Source organism: Taeniopygia guttata, chromosome 7 (assembly GCF_048771995.1).
Source record: "Taeniopygia guttata chromosome 7, bTaeGut7.mat, whole genome shotgun sequence".
NCBI classification, from domain to species: domain Eukaryota; kingdom Metazoa; phylum Chordata; class Aves; order Passeriformes; family Estrildidae; genus Taeniopygia; species Taeniopygia guttata.
Window position 1 is genome coordinate 32,695,046 of NC_133032.1, and position 15,306 is coordinate 32,710,351.

Sequence of the window (15,306 nt, forward strand, 5' to 3'; positions counted from 1 at the left end):
TCCACTTAGTGTCTGCAAAGCTAAGAAGCCTTTATTCAGAGGAGCTTATAGGGTTATATTCAGAGGGTTATAAAAGGAAAGAAATCCTACATAGAGGGATGAGGCCCTTTCAGAAACCAGGCAACAGGGCTTTGAAGGAGATGCAGATTATAAAGCAGATTCTCTCTAGTGCCTATCCCAAGTGCTTTATTGCTGTGGCAATACAAGTATAACATGATGTAACACTGTGCCTGGCCCAAGAGGGGGGATATGAACCACAACAGAGGCAGGAATGCTGAATCTAGTCCCCCTCACAGGAAAGAGATTACTAGATCTATATTGTTTCTGTCTGTATTCTCTAATAATAATAATATATAATTCATCATACCATATTTTGCTATTATGAAAGACAGTGTTACAAGTCAAAAGGGAACACGTCTGATATGTACTTCCCTAGAGAAAGGTTTATGGAAGTACTGCCTGTGAATAATCCCAGAGTTCTCCTATGCTCTGGTCACGTTTCTCCACCTTACAGTAGTTTATTATTGGAACAACTGAAGATGGAAAACTCAACAAATATACTACTTTAAAGGTACCATTAGGCAATTCTGGAGTTAGCACTGGTGATTTCTGTGCATTTACATTTTATGTTATCAAACACTGCTGGTCTGTAACCAGAATTCTCCAAAATTCAGTGCAGAGAAATGCCAAAGAATTGGTCCCATAACACAAACAGTCCCAACTGTGTTCAATGTCTTCTTAAGATTATTCCTGTCCTTTTCTGCTGAGTGCACAGCAAGCAAGCAGAAGTTGGTACAGATGTGACTTCTGCACCTCAGCTTCCCAAGGTCTCTGTTATTCCAAAGCTGTGACTGGCACTCAATCACACCAAGGAGTTGTTGCTCAAGGCAGGGCTGTACCTGCAAGTTTTAGACACAAAATCAAGTGTGGACACAAAAACACTGTCAATAGATGATACCTTGAATGTCTCTGCCAGAATAGAATTGTTTCCCTCATGAAAACACAGGCTTCACAGTAACCCAAAAGTTCTCAGTTAGCAACAGGCTGAGATGTACAGTCACAGCCTTATACAAGGTTTAGGGGGTTTCACACAACCAACAGATGGTATCAACCATCTTCTTTAATCACTTTAATTACTTCTCTAATGATTCCTCCTTGCACTAAGGGTCAGAGGATCAGTACATGGAGTCCTGGAGAGATGCAAAGAGGCAAGATGAGATGCCAACATCAGGGCCCCAATTGCAATAATGCCTGCTCACCTATGCAGTTTTCACTTCCCTAATCAAGGCACGTAGTTTGCTCACAACTGCCATATTTTTTCATGTTGCTATGTCAGACATAAATACTGTGGAATATGTAGTGTACCATCCTGTTCCTGAATGGGGGAGCTGGTAGACACAATCCAGCTTGAGAACTGTGAGCCAATAAGGGCTACTGTTCCCTTTGGGAAGAGCTCTGCTAGGAGACCACTGTTGTATAATATTTCTGTATAAGAACATATCAAACTCAAAAGTGACTGCAGTGTTAGGTCAGCTCCTGTATATGAGCTATACAAATTAAAACCATAATAAATGGGAAAGACTGAAAGTGCTGTAGTTGATGGTATTTCACCTGCTTTGTTTCCCTGTGATGCAAGCCCATTGCACAAACCACAGCAGATCATTTAAGAAGTTCCCATCTTACACAGGATGTCCAAGGCTTTGATCGTTCCGCAACTCATAAAGTTTCCAAACCCTGTCATTAAATGACAGCGAGCTTTTCTAAATAGGATCACAATACAATGTTGGGTGAAAAGCGAAACTCCCAGGTACTCAGCATTGTTGCAGATGCTTGTGGGTGCAGACAAGTATCTTTCAGCATGCATTTGTAAGCCTTGAGGAAGTGAATAATCATTTTCTGTCCTGTGTGGAGAAATCCCAGAAGAACGGTACCAAACACCAGCAAGGATTTTTGTCCATTGTGACCAAAACCATACCCATTTGCTTTATTTTTAAAAAAAATTATTTTTAAACCATTTCCTGAAGATTGAAGGCATGTGGTGAATATTGCAACAGATATAGACCAGAGTTCTGCATCTTATAACCTTCAGGTATGTTTCTTTAATTTATATTAGGTTGTGGAGGTGACCAGAAACAGTTTTTTACTTAGATGTTTGTCCTTATGCAAGAAGGCTGCATCCATGCAGAAGAGCAGGATTGGCCACGAGATGTCACCCGGCCTCTATGAGCTCTCAGCAGGCCGGGGAGAACGAGCTGAGCTAAACGAGAGCCAGCCCCGCCAGCCCGGAACACTATCTGCTCCCTGCAGCAGCACTCCGCCTCCCCGGCGGTACGGGCTCTCACAGCCGAACTTCTGCCAGCGGTGCAGAGCGTGTTTTAAGGACAGCCTGAGCGGCTGAACAGACACAAATCCCTGTTTCTAATGCTTAGGAAACGCGTTGGCCGGTGTAACGCGTCCGCTCAGCGCGGGCTCCGCGCCCGGCCTGACGGCTTTGCCGAGGGAAACCCTCGCAGAAGCAGGAGCCGCTTCTGCACACTCACCACGGCGGGCTGTGGCTGTGGCTGCGGCTGTGACCGTGCCCGGTGCCGTGCCCACACCCGTTCCCGGGCCCGCGGCCGGGCGATTCCCCCTCACGGCCGGGCGGCTCCCCCTCACAGCCGCGCGGTTCCCCCTCACGGCCGCGCGGTTCCCCCTCACGGCCGCGCCGTTCCCCCTCACGGGCGCCCTGCGCGCCCCGCGCCGGGCGCGCACTTTGCAGACACTCCCCGGCTCCGCCTCGCCCTGCCACAGGCGCTTCCGGCCGCGCCGCCCCGCCCTCCGCCCGCCCCGCTGCGCCCCCGTGCGCGGCCGGCACTTTGCAGACGCTCCCCGGCGCCGCCCGCCCCCGCCTGGCCCGTCCCCCGGCGGCGCGGCCGCGCCTCCGCCCGCGCTCGGCCATGGGCGCTGCGCCGCGCTCCGCCCGGCGCGGGGACCTGCGCGCCGCCCGGACAGGTGAGGCGGCACCGGCTGCGGGGCCGGCGGGGCTCCGCCGCCGCGCCCAGCCCCGCTACGGGGGTCGCTGCAGCCGAGCGGGGGGGACCGCCCGCCGACACCCCCCCCCGCCCCGGCAGCATCGCCCCCGCTGCCCGGGCGCGGCGGTGGGCGCGGAGCGGGAGGGATGCGGTGATGGGGGAGCGCCGAGCGGCCGCCCCGGAGCGGCGGGGCCCGTCCTGGCCGCGGCCCGGGCGCCCCCGTCACCTTGCGGAACGACCTTCCGCGGCGGGGAGAGCGGCGGGGCCCCCGGGCCGGCCGGGCCGGGCGGTGGCTGCGGGGTGGGGGCGGCCCCGGGGCGCGGAGCGGCGCGGAGAGGTTCCAGCGAGCGCGGGCGGCGCTGCCGCGGGTGGGAGGATGGATCTTCGGCGAGAGGCTGTTGAAATCTGCCCCTTACGATGCCATTTACGAGCTCTCGGTTCCACCCGGTTCGCTGGTTTTGTTCCCTCTCCAGTGCTTTGTAAACCTCTAGGAAGTGAATTTGAGAAAGAGCGTCCTGAAAGCTGTCATCTTAGTGCCAAATGTGCCTTGGGCTGCCATATCTACTACTTTTTCTTTTTCTTTTTTTTTCTTTTTCTTTTTTTTTTCTTTTATTTGCTAGAGGTGCATTGAGGTTTGGGTTGGAAAAAACAGTGCTTTTTTATTTGCCAGCTTCGCTGTTTCTTACACATCAACATCACCTTGTGGTTTGATCGCAGGGATTTCTCTGTCAAAAGCACTAGCTGACCTGATGTGATTGCATAGGTGTGCGGACCTACATGGAACAAAGTATTGTTTTTTCTTGAGTTTTGGTAACTGTTTAATGCAAAGTCACTTTTTAGCATATTTGGGGGAAAATAAATGTCACTTGGTTTTGAGGAAGTAAGTCTTAGTAGAGGCTTTCCCCACTGTCAAGAGTCTGTAGGTTCTATCTTTTTCCAGCTATGGTACAATATCAGTCTCATCTTTTGAGAGTATATTTTTCCTTCCGGCATTAGGGTCAGCAAACCTGAGAAAATGAATTCTCGATTCTTGCACTAGGTCTTGTTACATCAATCTCTCTTGATAACTGCAGCAAGAATAGAACACTTTAAATGAAGGCTCACTCCTGAGATTCATGTTATTATACACTCTTATTTGTCTCAAAAGCTCTCTTGCCTTGTCCCCGTAAAATAGTATGATGGCTTTTTCAACAGCATGACTCATAATCCTAAATACAGGAATGAATTTTGATTTAGTGCTGTGCAAGTGCTTTATCTCAGCAAACAGCTTTGTGTGTAAAATGGGTGGAAGGAGTCACTGGTACTCATCTGCTAATCTGTCCTTAGGAGACAGTGTTTAAAGTTGTTTCCAGGCTGAGGGTATACCTTTGCTCCCAAATCAATGAGGTGATCTCAGTTCTTCCAGAATAATTTTGCCATTTCATAAAAAGCTTTCAAAAAAGGAGGAACTGGTTAGTTCTTGGTTTCTATATTAGTGAAACCATTTTGCCTGGGGACTCTGAATGGGTGATTTACCTTTTTCCTTCATGATCTCTGTGTAATGACTCTGTCTGTACTTCATGGGAAACCCTGCTTACTGCAGCACCCATGGTTCACATAATTACTGCTGGTTGTACCAAGCCTAGCAATAGGGGGAAAAACCACAAAAAACCACCTTTTCTTCTTGGTGGTTTTATTGCATACAAGGCGCTTTCACTTTGGCTTTCTGTTCTTTGCTTATCTGAGATGTAGGGAGTAGTTTACTCCTAAAATGACCTGTGGAGCAGTATGTTTACTGAAAGAAATGTCTATTCTTCATGATTTCACATATGCAGACTTTTTTTTGTTGCTCTTATGTAGAATATGGATTTATTTTGTACGAACAGAATAAGGATTAAATAAGAACATATGCTTCGTCTTTTCTGGGTGATAAATCCATCTTGCTGTCCCGGAGGAAGGCAGCTTATACAGCCTGGACTAAAAAGATGCTGAAAGAAAAAGTGACTGAATGCTGAATATAAGAAGATCAGGTTGTCTAAGCTCCCCAAACTAGACTGCCTAAAACTTGGGAAGCAGCCAGCAACACTGGGTGCAAATAATGTAAAATCCTTAATCTGCTTCATGAAATAGAATCTGGCAAAATAATGAAGCATTCTGAATTCTTAAAATGACTTCGAATAAAGACAACTGCTCTCCAGTTTTAAGTAATTTCCCTCCAACCAGATTCCCTTCTGTTCCCTTGTTTAAAAAAGAAAAAGAAAGCTTTGTATTGTTAATTTCTATGCTTCAGATAGTATGGAATTTTATTAGCACCACTCCCTTCAAGTCTGAAATTATTATTTTTTATTTCATATGCTGGGTTATGTTTTTGGCATTGTATGCTGCCGTCTTCTAACAAGTTCACTCTGCTTTTGCTTCTGTTGAATAAAATAGCTTAGAGTGCAGTTTCATTCCTCATCTTGGCTCCAGAATTTTAATAGAACTTCAGGAGTCATTTGCATTAACTGCCCCTAGCAGGTATTATTAGCTACGTGGTAGATATTTTGAAGGCTTACATGAATGCAATATTCATGTTTTGAGAAGGTTGAGATGTAAAGGAGACTTGGTGTTTTATGAGAGAATGGGAGAATTAGTCCAGGTTTTTTGTTAGGAAGAGCAGTCCCAAGGGAGATCCAGTGGCAAACATTATGGTTATTTGCCAACAGATTTTTTGACTTAGTGTTTGCTTAGTCTCTTAAGTAGATGTGAAAAGAAATACACTGATGATTATCAAAGTGCCAGGTTCTGATTGCATTATCACTTACATCACATTGTTCCAAAAGTGTCTGCAGAACTCTTCTGCTTTGCCTGTTTTGGAACCAGAGTACTCCAGAAGCAAGTCTTGGTGAAAAACATTGGAAGCATCTGCTGAGGAAATGAATATGCTGCACAGTGCTAATCAGCTGGGAATCTGATGAGTGGAAACTCTTTCAGGAATCAAGCAATTTTGCTATTACTGCATCTTCAATTTCAAAAACATTTTTAACTGTTTGGAGTGGAATAAGGTCATTCTTTATTCCTCTCTACTTTTGCAAAGTTAGTATTTGTGCATCTCTGTATTTCATATACCACATAAACAAAAAAAAAAACCAAACAACACAGAACACAAAAACCGAACAAATCTCTTGTCCTTCCATACTTCAGAAGAAAAAGTGGAGTTTTGCATTTGCTACTCTCTGTATGCCTGCACACTCAAAACCCTCTTGTCTTCCTCTATACACCTCCTATTCTTGGCATAGAATATTGAAGTTTTGAAGGCTTCCTTATGTATTTCACTTTCATTTCTTGAAGAGCATAAACCTATAATGTAAGGAAGTGTAATTTCTCTGAGGTATAAATCTCAGATCACGTTTTGGTAGATTTCTGTAGCTTTTGACCCTATTTTGTTTTTTACTATTTCTTCCTTGTTCCTGTGAGTTGATAATTTACTGTAATTTATGGCTACAAAGAAGGGGTGAGTAGAGTTTTGTAGAAACTTAGACTAGTTCAGTGGAAGGTTTTAGACAATGAAATAAGATCTCTGAAGTGTTGTCATTTGAGGAGGAGCCACCATAATGATGAAGCATTGACAACACAAGTACTGACACAGTCTCCAGGTGTGAGCCAGTGGCTTTCCGTGGCAGTGCAGACTTTTATCAGAATGGACAGCCTTCTTCTTTTACTCAGGCTGGAGTAGTTCAGCTGTCTTGAGATAGATTTTGAGTTTTGTTCTTACCTTCCCACAAGGAGAAGTCTGGTCTGCTTTAATCGGGTCAATCCTTCAAGCCCAAGGTCTGTGCATGCACTCAGGCTATGATGCAGCTCTTTCTTTTAGAAACTTCTGCTAAAGAGATTTCATACCTATGTGGCAGCTTGTGTGCTAGAGAGACACTGCAGTGAAAGTACCAAGAGGAAATACTTCGGGGGACAGGGATTCCCTCTTATAGTACTCCAAATAGCAAAGTCCTTTTCACGAGGAAAGCTTAAGTCAATGCTGTGATTCATTTGATATATTATTTATGGTTTGTATGAGTTAAGAATCCTGTGATCCTGGCCCTTTGAGTCTCACAAGGACCTCTTATTCCTCTTAGCTAACTGTATTTTTTCATATATCCCACAGGCATTCCAAACTGTTTAACCTTGATTATTTGTCTAACCTGCTGACAGTTGTCATACTGATTTTTATATCCTGATAAAATCCTGTAATCTTTGAAAGTGATCAACCACCTCTTTTGACCTTGTCCTTTAGACAAAAGGATTTTCCTGCGTTACAAGTAGCAGGCTGAACCTGATTTTACTTTAATTGGTTGTTGCTCATGGGTCATGTAGTTTGTTACATTTCTTTGCATATAATTTTTGACATGAAATGTATTCCTTGTGGTTGTGTCTCCCCAGAATGGTTTTAAAACTAAAAGCTTTTTTTTTCACTCTTGTTAGAGTTAGATAATGAAGTTACTGCAGCTTGCTCCTATTGCCTGTTAAGGTTGTGTTTCTCTCTTCCTACGTGCACCGTGCTTGGTTCGGCTTTTTATTTAACCTGTGTTGAGCTCCTAGCAAGGCATTCTCAGACAGCTACTAATCGAGTAGTAGATTGCATGCTAGGTAAAACTCCTTCACCAAAAGGGTTGTCAGGCTTTGGAACAGGCTGACCAGGGCTGAGTCAGCATCCCAGGAGGTGTTTATAAGATGTATAGACCCTTGGACTCCATGATCTCAAGTACCTTTTCCAAACAAAGAGATTTTACAATTCTAAATTGTCATAAAAGGTATAAACTGCAGTGAATTACCATTCCTGTCCAAAGATTATGTTGTGTGAACTGGATGGTTTTTCACCTTTGGAAGATACTGAACACTTGGATTCTGCCACACTGTGTCATAGTCCTCTTGTCTGCAGTATGTGTGACCAGAGTGGATTACCACATTATTACTGTTTTACTAATAAGAATCTTCTGTATGAGCATATATTCCCTTGGGCAGTAGTTCTCTTGAGTTTGAAATGCTGTCTTATCCCTCACCTCTCTTTTTTTTCTGCTCTCATCCTTTCTCACTGTTTGATCCTTTTCGGCAGAGAACTATTACTGTTCAATGCAGCTTCAATGCAGTTTTTGAATTCTGAAGAATGCATGTGATATACCTGGAAGACAATTTCAAGTATTTAAGGACCCACATAACTAAACATGTATTTTCTCTTTTATTTTTACCTTCTTTTTTATAAAACGAAGTATAAAATGTGTTTTGATTGAAGATGGACTATCTGCAACATTTCATTAGACACATAAACCTTGTCTGCATAGTATACATAACTCCTCCATTCAGTGAATTTGAAAATTGGTATAGTATTCATAATAAAAATCCTTGAACAGATAATTTAGCTCCTAACAAGATTATGTAATTGCTTGCTAAGTAATTTCTATGAGTCTTTCTTGATAGGCCCTGTTCAAGTACAGTTTGTGCAGTGACTTAATTTTTTATATATTAGATTTAGAAGAGTGAAAATACCAGCTCTAAGTTGTTCAAGAAAGTTTCATGCTGCACCACTACACCTTTGTATCAGACATTCCAATTAATTTCCTTTTGCTTAGACTCTGCCTCTCCCTGTACAGGTTTGATCTGACAGTAGAGGAAAAAGGTGTGGAACATGCTGTAGAGAAGTAAAAAAAGATTTCTCAATCTTTACCACTCAGACTTCAGCCTAAGTGACCACATTATTAAAGCTACCTTGTTCCAATCAGTCCCTTAGCACATTGTTTTGGTTTTCTAAGTTCTTGTAAAAATGTGCAGTTTGCTTCCCTGTATTTCTTTTCATGAAATGCAGTTTCTCTATCAGGATTATTGATCGTCCAAGAACATGGTGAAATGCAGTATCATTCTGTTTACACTTCACCTCTCTTTCTGTTATGCAGCTACTTTTCTTTTATTAGAATGCAAAAAAGCAGGCAGGAGCAGAATGCTTCCAGTGGCTTTTCTGTTAAAGCTAACAGCTATTTTACTACAGGTTAAATTAACCAGTTTTGAATACTTAGCCTAATTTTAACAGCTTGTAATCAAGTTGCCATATTTTATGGTTATGCTCTAAATATGTTTATGGTTATAGTTTAAAATAAAACATTAGCTTGTTATTTTAAACATTCGTTTTCTTAAATAAAAGTAGAGTTTATTTATAAATCAACAATAATAGTAAAAAAATTATTTCTTTTGATAACTTCTCTTGAAAGACAAAGATAAACTGTGCTCCTTATAGATAAGATGTAGGTCTTGTTAGAATACTTTTCCTGAGTTTTTTCAGTAGCTCAGCATTCCTAATTTTGAATACAAAATTGGATAATCAATAACATAAAAACTTCTGGCTATATTAGTGATGTGAGAAATGAAACCAAGTTGCAGGAGTGTTTGGTTTCAGAAAGTGATTTGACCTATTACTGGATCTACATGCAGGTGGTTTGAGGCCTCTCAGGCAGCTTATTGATGTCGGGTTTTGGTCCCAGTTGTGAATCTTTGTGAAGTCTTTGAGTGTCTAAAGTGACTCCCCTTGGGTTCTGGATTGATAACTTAAAAGCATTATTCATGATTTCTTTGAGGAAAAGGTTACAGTAACTTTCACCTGACCTATCATGGCAAAATTCTCCCCAAGGTAAATTAGAGAATATTTGAGGGTGCAAAAAGGAGTTCCAGACTGGAAGATGCTCAGGGGCTTGGTTTCCATCACAAATTTCTGCATACTTGCATCTGTGATGAAGCTCTGTGGAAACAGGACTTCCCCACAGTAAGTTTGGAATTCCCCTTCAGTGGTTGATCCAATCTGGCTCCTGAACCTGCAGTAAAGGAGCAGTGGTTGCAGCACTGTTCATTCATTGCCAGCAGGGACTCAGTGTTGCCACATGTCTGTGGTGAAAGGACTGGAACTTCCCAGTGATGTAAGGAGAGTTTAACCACAGTGGGTGAATTCTGTGCTGGTGTAAAAGGCACATTGCAGTTTGCTTAAGCTCTTTTTGAGTTGATGCTACTTAAACCTCTGGCTCTGTATACTAAAACCAGCACAATGAGGCTCAAGTGTACACTTAAATTTTCCTTTGAGGGCTGTATTGGCTGATACAGAGCAAAAACTTTTACGAGGTTTAGCTTCTCTTCAGCTTCTATTAAAGACCTTGTACCTTGATTCGTTTCCTGGCGTCGTAGTTTCCATATGCACTGGTTGCATAGCTTTTGCACTGTGTAATGTCACAGAATTCCGTGACTGAGTTACTTAAAACAGGGCTAGGAACATTTTCTTACACACTGAGATATTGGCATTTATGTGGCCACTTCTAGAGCAAAGAAAACCGTAAGCTTTATAAATGGAAAAAAGTTTCATTTTTAAAAAGCTGTACTTGAAAAATAGTATTGTAGTTTAGCTTCATGTGGAAAACTGGTCTACATCAATTTTATATTTTTTAGACTTAAGAAGGGTATTAGATGGAGATCTGAAGAATATTTGCTCATTATTTGGGGTTTCAAAAAATGTTAAGAAGCAGGGGTTCTTTTTCCCCCTACATTTGAAGTTCAGGTTTTCTTCATCCCATGTACTTAAAGAATGGATTTGTTTTCCCCATCCACAATTCTTACTCTGTTTTTTAGAAATGTCTTGGGCTCTATTCAGACTATTGTTTGTACCTCAAGTCTGTTCTACCTTTGAGTATTATTCATGATAGATATGGAAAACTTGAACTCCATTGCCCTCTATCAACATACACTTTTATGTCTGTTTATCCAAATTTAAAATCAAAAAAGCTTCCTCACTGTATAAATTCCTGATGTACAACTCAGATTTCACACTATTGATTTTGGGTGTGCATTATGAAAAGAGTTTTTTAATGAACGTGTACTCTTGCCCTTTGACAAGCTACAGAATATTTTTAAGTATGCCACCCACCTTATTCTTTAACTAAAATTTGACATTTAATTAAAAAGACTGCTGATGCAGCATTGTACTTTGGCAGAAATTACTGTAGGAACCTTACAGTGTCTACCTTGCCTGTACTATGGGGATCAAGCCCATTGCTCAGGATAAAGATGTTTGTCCAGGCCACAAAAATGCAGAATTAAAATATTCTCATTTGTTATTTTGTACTGACCAGCTCTGTCTTCCTTGCATTTGACAAACAGAGAAAGAATTCTGTCAAATGTTATTTTCATACTTCTTTTTCTTTTGCTAATATATTGTCACTTGTGTTATGTGTGTGCCTCAGTGCAGTTTACTATGGTGTTCAGCTTTATTTCCTTTATTCCAATTTATTTAGGATGTCATGGGGATCTCTCAATCTAAGCATGCATAATTTGACTTTGGTGTTGTGGGATTTCAGTTATATGTGAGGATGGCTTTCTGTATCCCCTGTTCTGCTTGTAAAAACAGCATGATTTCTGTATTAACCCAGACTTCTCAATGGCTTTTGCCATTTCACTGCAAACATTTCATCTTCAAGGATACAATTTCACCATGCAACTTGGAATTTTTTGGGACACATTACATGCAAGCTTTACCTCATGCATTCCTTCCCATCCCACAGAATGTTCTTCTGAAATTCTTTTTCAGTTTCTATAACCTAATTTTTATATTAAAACAGTTAGGAAATGTCCTTGGTTGCTAAACTCCTTGACTTCTTGAACTGACCAAAAGAGAACCCACTCATCCTGCTCCACCTATTGGACAAGCCTAAATGGATTTTTTTCTATACAATTAAAGTTGATGAAGTCTCTGAATGGTGTATGTGCAGTTGTGCTGAATCTTTGTTATAATGAGCTAATAATAACTGATCTTGTTCATCTTGTACTTTTCTTTTGGGTTGCTTATTACCTATTTATGAAAACAAATTATTTGAAGTATTGATTTCATGCATTCAGAAGGCCAGTTGATCTTCATCTTTTTCTTTGTCACAACAAAGTTTCCACACAGTTCCTCTTTCCTGTTGTTTTTTGGTTTTTTTGTTTGTTTTGGTTTTGTTTGTTTTGTTTTTGTGTTGGGATTTTTTTTTTGCTTTTTTGGTTTTTTTTTTTTTTTTTTTTTTTTTTTCTGATGAGGCTTTTTCAGGTGACCTCAGGATGTCCATAATGATTGAGGGTGATTTTACTGAAGGTCTGACTCACTGCCCATGTTCCACAAGCTTTGAATTCACAGAAAATGAAATAGCACATTGAAAAACTGGGTAATTCATTAATGTCCAGTATTTTTTCCTAGTCAACAGATTTTTTTCATCTTGGGATTATTTGCACCAGAGTTATCTTTCATGCTTTTGCCAGTATAGTCAATACATTATTGGAACAACATATTTGGCTTGATTATTATAAATGTTTGTGTAGGGGTCTCATCTAAGGCTTTTGTTATACCTCCCCAAAAAAGCTAGTCAGGATAAACAAATGAAAATATTATGGAGAAAATCTAAGTTGGAAATTTTACATGGTCTCTGTGGTCTGTTAGAATTAGGAAAGCTGAACAGACCAAGGTAGCAAAGAGACCTTAGTTTAGACAACTTTTAAAATTCTATCTTCTGAAATGTCTGGTAAATTCATGCTAACTGCTGACATCTCATAATTAAGCTGCTTCTTTCAGTCCTGAACCTCAAGTCATATGTTGAGTCCAAACTGTAGGGTACGAATTTTCCAATTGTTAAAATAACAGCCTAAGTAGGAAACTATTAAGTGATGAAAGCTGCAGAAAGGAATATATTCCTCTGAAGTACAGAGGAAAATGTTATTGAAAAAAATTAGTCTTTCTTTTGTCTGGCTCGTAGCTTGAACTGTTCTTCTCTTTAAGACCAGACCTAATAACAGAATTAATCTTAAAATCACAGAATGGTTTGGAAAGGATCTTAAGGCTCATCTCATTCCAACCTTCTTGCAGGGACAGCTTCCATGAGACCAGCTTGCTCAGAGCCCCATCCATCCTGGCCTTGAGCACTTCCAGCCACTGTTGCAGTGGGGGCTGTTGTGTTTTGGTGTCCCCCCTGCAGTCAGAGCCACTGATGCCCTCTGCATGCACGTGGCTCAAGTCCACATTTACCCACTTGAGGCAGAATAACTCAGGTGTAGGGCTGAGATAGGATATTGTAAATGCAGGTGAACCAATGGGAAGGAATGACGATGTCTGACTCAATTCAGAAGGCTGAATGATTTCTTTATTATAACCGTGCTAAAATACATTAATATACTATATGAAAAGGAAGATACTAAAACTACATACTACAAAAAACATGTTTTCTCTTTCATTTTTCTCTGTGCACCTCTATGAAAAATCCTGAGAGGGAGAGAAATGTGCTTGCCACAATAGGATACCATGTTCTGTGTTGGACCCTCATGGTTGTAGCTTACACAGCAAATGGACTGCTCAGGATGTTGAAATGTGATAAGATAATGCCTTAAATAATTCTTTGCAGGTTATCTGTCAAATCCTGGCTGTTACAAAGATAAATCAATGTAGCCCAGTGATACACAGTTTAAAAGAGAAAGGCTTTTTGTATCAACTTTTAAGATGTGTTTGCCAGCACATTTCCCCTGTGAGTTGAAAGGAATGAGTATTTTCATAATATTAGAAAATCTATTCCTCTGTCTCTGCCTATCTTTTTCTCTTCATTAGGTTTGACTAAACAGTAAAGAAATCCATTCATCTATGGTAGCATCAGTAAAGTGGTCTCTGTTTTCCTCTCTGCTGGTACTACAGTACTATTTCAAGATCATTTACATTCTGCTCAGAGCTGTAAGTGATCTTTTTGGCAGCTTTGTGCATTTACATTAACTGCTGGATTGTAATAATTTTCAAATGGATTGTCTGAAAGTAGAGAGGTTTTGGTACATATTTATATATGAGTATTTTGGTCCGTGGGTTTATTTTATGTCTTGTACATTTACCTAATATAAACGTGGCTCTAGGAAGAACCTTGTTAGATCAAAATGCAGAGCTTTTCATTGTCGCCATTCTAGAGATGGACAATATTGCCTACTGAATTTCCTTTCTCATTCTGGAAACCATTTGTATTTGGAGGCTATTTAGGAGGTATTTTCTAGAGATTTTTTTAATGTTTGAGGGAGAAGAAAGGAAGCTTTAGTGTTTAAATTATTTTGTTTATAATGTGTTTGTATTGTTGGAACACAGGAGAACTAACCTAAATAGTAACCTAATGTTTTTGAGTGGACCTTGGAAGTCTGACTTAACTGCCTTGTAGATCTTATCCCTGTTATTCAGATAATGTTTGACAAATATATAGATATTTTGTTGTACATAGGTGGTGGTTGCAATTTATATCCATCCATATTTATGTCCATCTGATGTGTGGAGGAGCTTTTAGTTGATACACAGCAAGATTTTCTGCTAGAAGGAACATTTTTTTTGTCTCTTCCATCCACACAACTATGAGTGGCAAAGAGATTTGTGAATGCTAAGTTTTATGTGACCTTTTTAGAGAACAGTCACCAAAGTGGACCCATTTCTCCTTGTTTCTGGAAAAGCTTTTCATTTAATGACAGTGCTTCAGTTTAAACCACGTTTTCTAAGAACTGGCTTGTGTTCCCAGCACTGCAGAGGGAAAAGCTCAACGTGCTGCATGTTTGATAACACGCCGAAGAGCACACATGGGGGAATTCCAGGACTGGTGAAAATTTCAGAAGGTACAAGGTATTTAACATAATTACATAGCTTCAGATTGTATAAACATTGTACAGTTCAGACAAGTGCAAAATTACCTCACCAAAATTACCATGGCCCTTTATTTTTGTTTAATCAATTTGAAAAGCTACAGAGGACTGAATTTCTTAAACTGAGAAAATTCAGAAGGAAGACAAGGTAGAAGGTGAGGTAAATAACCTTCTGATATGATTCAGACTGGAAAATATAAGATTAAATCCATGACAACGCAAATATAATCTCATTTTTGAGTTACATAAGACTGTTTAAAATGGGTCATTAGTGTTGGGGAAACACATGTTTTAATTTTCTAGGCTTTTTTCGCCCCCTCCCCTTCCCACACTAGAGGGAATGCTTTTCTCTAGGGACAAAGATAGGATGAAGCTAAATATATCATTTGTCTACTTTATTCTCCATCATGTTGCTTCAGTGGTAATCACTTGTTTGGGATTCACCTTCAAAGATTCTGCCTGACATGTGGTGATGTGCGTAATGAATATATGCAAACATGTAGCAGTTTCAAATTAATTCTTTATTGCACTTAGGTTTTAGTTCACAAGTTGCTGTAATAATTAAAGAGATTTGGTAAGCATTAATCTATGCATTTATGGGAAATTTCACCTTAATTTTTTATTATTTGTGTGAGAT

The 15,306-nt window shown here is 40.6% G+C and overlaps 1 protein-coding gene across 1 annotated transcript in view; it reads left to right on the forward strand.

Moving 5' to 3' along the window:
- The first annotated feature begins 2,853 nt into the window (after window positions 1-2,853).
- The window catches only part of MGAT5 (alpha-1,6-mannosylglycoprotein 6-beta-N-acetylglucosaminyltransferase), a 111,665-nt gene continuing 99,212 nt past the window's right edge, over window positions 2,854-15,306 (forward strand). The window contains exon 1 of the mRNA XM_030278062.4: window positions 2,854-2,991. The gene's annotated coding sequence lies outside the window, so the exon portion shown is untranslated. The remainder of the gene's footprint in view (window positions 2,992-15,306) is intronic.